The sequence below is a fragment of the Sitodiplosis mosellana genome, unplaced genomic scaffold (genome assembly GCF_009176505.1).
Source record: "Sitodiplosis mosellana isolate CC-2019 unplaced genomic scaffold, AAFC_SMos_1.0 Smas_scaffold_6226, whole genome shotgun sequence".
Taxonomy (NCBI): Eukaryota; Metazoa; Arthropoda; class Insecta; order Diptera; family Cecidomyiidae; genus Sitodiplosis; species Sitodiplosis mosellana.
The window spans coordinates 15,044,464-15,050,479 of NW_022601467.1; positions in this window are offsets into that span (position 1 = coordinate 15,044,464).

Here is a 6,016-nt window from a genome sequence, read left to right on the forward strand (position 1 = left end):
AGAGAGAGAGAGAGAGAGAGAGAGAGAGAGAGAGAGAGAGAGAGAGAGAGAGAGAGAGAGAGAGAGAGAGAGAGAGAGAAAATGAGAGGAAACCTTTGCCTATCAAAACAACATAGCGTAAGCGATAAAAAAAACATTGCAGCAAAAGTAACACGATTTATTTTGGACAGTAATAACCACGTTTTTCATCTGCTGAGTGAACAAACCAACCGATGACATAGCCAATAATTGTGTGTGAGTGTGCGGTGAGACGAAATTCTAACGCACAACATAGCATTTCAACGGAAGAAAAATGTCAACATCAACCGAAAGGTAAGACGAAAATGAATGACTGGCCAAAATCAACAATAAATTATTGATTCTTTTGTCGTGTCCAGCCACTTTTAATCATCCAAAGACACCCGGGATTTAGCGCATATTTTGTTAGTTTTTCCACTACGCTTCACCAATTCTGACGAAGACAAAAAAGCCAATGAAAAAAAAGATGTGTGAAAGCTAAATAGTCATGGGCCGAACACATTTCTAATATGTGTAGCCCTGCCGACACATTCATACCGATAATTTCATTTCGAAGCAATGATTTTATTGTCTATTTCATTGCTGGAATAGTGTTTTCTTTTCATTTAAGCTCCACTGGATTATCAATGGCTGTGCAGACACTTCAATATGTGTAATGGTTTCATGCGTGTATGTGTGTGTGTGCTGAACAGGAGCCTCCTTCTATTCATTATGCCACATTTCGATTATTATGATTATTATTTCGGTGTTGATATTCATTGGAAATTTCTGCGTTGAAATAACAAAACAGTGTGTTTCCTTGTCCTGCGTATATTTTCTTAACTACACGCAAAAAATGAGGCATAGGCAGCCACCGTCTGAAGAAGTTGGGCATATTTTTTTCGTCATCATCTTTCAAACAATTGAATATATCACTCTTAATTGAGTAGTACCTTCTTTGACAGTAATTTAGAGCAATTGTTTTCGAATATCGCATTTGTACGTATCAATATAACCGACACATACTCTTGATAACGATCGATTATGATGAGAATCTCAAGCACTTGCCTTTCGATGTCAGCGCATTGAACAATTTGTTCGATGAATACAGTAAGATGTATGAAAATCTTGTTTAAAATGCCTTTCACCTATTGGGCTGGCCATTCATTTCTCAAATGTGCTTTTCTCTCTCTTTCTCTTTCTGTTGAGACCAACATGGAAACGAGGCAATGTACGAACGAATGTACGGGAAAAAGGAATAATAACAAAATACTAAATAATCTGCCAAGTCAATGTTTTTATTTCATTTTACTGGTGTTTACTCACCTGAATTCAAAAGAGACGTGCTGGGATTTCGTTGTGCATTTAATGGACACACTTGAACTTGTCAAAAAGATCCGATTTGTCGAATCACTACCAACCGTATATGCAGTGAGTATGTATGAAGAAGGCAAGAAGCCTTGGAACGGACGATTGAGCCGCCTGCAACAATAGTAATTGCATTGCAAAATGCGTCCCATTTGCGGATTTGAATTGAAATCCAATAAAACTCTATGATTAACCCTTTGATGCACAATTTTTTGTTTTTGAATCATTTTGATATATGTTTTGTGCCACGATAAATAAAGAAAGACCTCATACTTAGATTTTTGAAAAATTGCGTATTTGTCGAGAAAATCGGAAAAGAGTCAAAAGTGTCAAATCACTATAAAAGCTTGAAAAAATTAAATTTTATAAAACTAATGATGCAGAAAGTTAAATTGATGTGTTTTGGTCCTACGAGTCCTAATTTGACAATTGAAAAGAATGAACAAACCCACAAGATAAGAGGAGGAAAAATGTGGAATTCTGCTATAATTTCGCATTTTTTTTACAGCAGTACATGAACAGAAAAAACTTTCCATTCAGCCAGCCGATTGTAGCCTGTAAAGTATCAAATGAAAGCTAGTTCATTTCCCTACATTTGTTTCCAAACAAGAATGTAAAAATATTCAGTGGTTTCATAGCTATAGCGTCTGGCGTATCTGGTTACTTTAGGAACCGAAATGTGATAAAGGGTTAACATTTTAATTGTGTTTTTTCTCACCATTTCCAGTGCACAGACTTTAAAAGAGAGAGAGAGGGAGAGCACACGGCAACCGACACATTGTGGGCGGCTGACTGTAGAAAAGGAACAGAGAATCACTGGGAAAGTTCGTGTTTTCACTTCATAATCATTTTATTTTTTTTACTACTTAAAATTTTCTGCCGTTGTTTGCTCAAGAGCAAAGGATTCTCTTTCTGATTTTCAGCCATCGGACTAATACCATTAAAATTTATGCAAAGGAACAAAATAAACCATAAAATAAGCCTATTTTGTTGCGAGTCATTCATTGTTTAGGCAGCGCTCATATTTTCTTAAGCATCACATCGAAATGCCATAAATATTTTTGGTCTTAGCACATAGCGATGATTTTATGCCTTCACCTTGCTGTACGCCAAGAACAACAAAAACGACAAAACCTGTGGGAAAACACGAACAATGTAGTGGCTAAGTAAAATGTTATGACTTCATAATCAACGAATTCAACTTGGTTGAACGGAAAATCGATGGCTGAAAAACATTTTACCTCATTTCCTGCACAAACTTATGGAAAAGTATTGTAGGATTTAAATGCGAAATTTTCAGCTTATTTATGCCAATGGCATTTATTGTCAATTCGCGGTTGGAGTAAAAACAATGAATTCCATTCAACGCTGTACACAATTCTGATTCAATTCGCACATTTTCGAGTCGTTTCTATGGAAATTTATGAAAAGATCCAACTGCTTCGATTATTACTTTGAAATGAAAAACTCTTATTGAAACTGAATCAAAGTAAGAAATTTGCAATCAGCTTAATAGGAAGTGTGGATTTCACAAACATTTTTACATTCCCAGATTTTACCGCCATCTACGATGAATACAAGACTCTCTTGTGGATATATATTTGTGTGCAGTTCAAATGAGTGACTAACACATGGACCCATTAACTTTCGTCTAGACTAATTTATTCATCTACGACTGTTTAAGTCCATCATTTTCGGCCGAACCTCCTAATTATAATGTTGAAATTTAAAGGTAAAACGGTTTTCAAACCAACGAAGTTAGCATTTTGCAGAAACATTCAGTCTCACTCGTTTGTCACAGTCTCAACGTTAATCGAAAGGACACAATATCGAGATCGTTTTCAGTATTTTTAAACTAGTTGTTGTTCCATCGTTGAAGTGTTATCATCGTGGTCCGTAGACTGAAAGCTGAATTCAACACAAAACACCATTCAAAATTATCGCACAAATTTAGAGAAGCAAACGTTGGCGATCATATTCAATTCGTTTTTTTCTGTTCACTTAAAAAAATCTTTGGAAAATCGCTAAAAGTAGAACACTTAATCGAGTGGAACTGTAACTGTGAGTAAACCATTTATTAACCTATTGGCAATTTCAAATATTCATTCCTTAAGTTTTTTTCATTTGTGAAACTGAATTTACAGATTTTTCACGTAAAAATGGAGTTCACACCAACCAACGCCGATGAAAAAGCTATTGATGAAAAGCCAAGAATGCAGACAAAGTTGACCGATGTTAATATTGATTGTCTTGAAGAAATTTTCAAGTACCTCGGGTTAAAAGAATTGCTAAATATCGCAGACACTTGCATACGATTGAGAAAAGTCTTTTCCTTTATTTTTGCAACTACATATCAGCCGAAGATATACATCACAGATTACACAGATAGAGGAAATGATTTTTCATCTTATTGGAGAACGAGGTATTATCGGAACTGTAAAAGTCCAACGAACTCAAAAACTGTGGAAAATCTGGGTGAAAAGGAAGAGCTAGACACATTGAAAACATGCTTGCAATTGCTTCGTTGCTTTGGGGAGAACATTATATTTTTAGATATTACCAATTTCAAACGGCATTCAATCACAAAATATTTTCCTCCCTTTGGTATCGATAATAATTTTCCTTATTTGAAAAGTCTAAAGGTTTGTGAAAACCGAGATAAATTTGAATGTGATGGGTCACTTTACGGCCCGCTTTGTCGTGCTATCCATTTGAATCCACAGCTTCGTGCCTTGAGCTTAAGATTCTTCACAGATTTAAACATCCTACAACTTGTCAGAGATAATCTTCCAGAGCTAGAAGAACTTGAAGTTATGATTGATATTAAATTCGCCCATATTTTACATGATAAACGGATCCATTTTAAAAATGTTAAAACATTTGATTTACGTAATAGTCTGTATTGTAATGCTGTTAACCATCGATTGGAGTCATACAATTTTTCATCAAATTTTGATTTTCCATTTACATTCGATCAGCTCAAACACTTTTCAGCTTGTTATGCTACTTTTGAATCCACCGACGCTATCCATAAATTTCTCAGACGAAATCGGTCAATTGAGAAACTAAGTCTAACAAAAAAAGACCTTGATAAGATAAACCTATCTGAATTGGCAGAAACACTACCAATGTTAGTAGATCTTGAAATATCAAGTTGGGTGATACAAGAAACGGTGTTTTACTACGTAGAGCAAATCAAAACATTAGAATCAATAACAATTATGAATTTAGATCAACATGAAATGGTGCATTTAGAATCGAACTTGGGCTGGAAAGCTAAGGTTCTTGAATTTGGACCCGGCAGTAGATATGACAAAGTTCAGTTTTCTAAACCATTAATTGTCAGTTACCCAAAATGAATGCCCTCTAAAATGCTTGGGAACAAGTAGAGATTTGATAGGAGATACGAAAAATCTGTTGGATCCAGCACACAGTTTAAATTTTTTTTCAAACATTCTATATAGAAAAACCTCGAAATCCGTTAGCGAAATTATTTGAAGAATTTATATTTTTGTTCTCATGTCCTATTTGTGTGAATACTGAAATATTTACGAAAAGAGCCAGCCTTTTAACGAGAACTGATAGTTATTGCTAATCATTGTTCATTATTTTGAATTGATGTAACCGTCTTGCACTCTTTTCCGGCCAAACCCTAATCCATACCTCTCTTATTTTCAGCCAGATCTTGGCGGTGTTAAAAAAAATAAAAAATAAATGAATAAAATAATATTTGCTGAAATTATGCCAAATAATCATCCGAAAGTTCGATGTGTAGTGGCTGCGTTTGACAGTCAACTGAATTCTGATTTGATGATTTTTCTACTCGTCATCGGGATGTATTTGCATGTGTCAGAAAAAATCCGAAAATATATGATATCTCTTTCAACTTTTTGCTTTTCGAGTTGAGAAGACTCCAAAGTTAATGTACAAGTGTAAAATACAGAAAAAAATCATATGCAATAATAATTATATTGATAAGAAAACACATGTGACATTTTAGTCACCAAACATAGTGAAAGGAGTATAAAGGTGCGGAATTTAATTTTGAAGAAATTTTTTGTTTTATATTATAGATTTAATGGTCGGAAGAGCATTCCTAAAGTTTCAGATAAAAAATTTCATGGAAAGTTATTTTTTTCCCCTTTTTATAATGAAAGTGACAAAAATGTCACCAAACACAGTCTTCTGGATAATAAAAAAAATTCGTCAAATAGTCAAAAAAAAACGTTTTCTTCATTTCATTCAAGAATATGCCACTTTTTCACACGCATTCGCCTCTCATCTCTTTTAACGCACGTGCCAGTCTGTAAGTGAGGTGTACTACAACGGTAAAATGATACGATGACCGCGTGGTGTAATTGCACCTGTTGTTATTGCATTTTTTTGTCACTGTCGTGCGTGCACAACTAGAGTATATTTTAATCAGTATAGCAACATCATTCTACCCAAGGGGCAATCCACTCAAAAGTAATACATAATACCTGCGAAGTAATACGAAGTAATACTAGGTAAAAGTGGTATTACTTTTGATAAAGTAATACTCCTTTTAAAAATAATACTATTGTTTGAAAAAAGTAATACTAAAGTAATACAAGGTAATATTTACATTAGTATTACTTAAAGTAATACTAATACACAGTATTACTTTTGA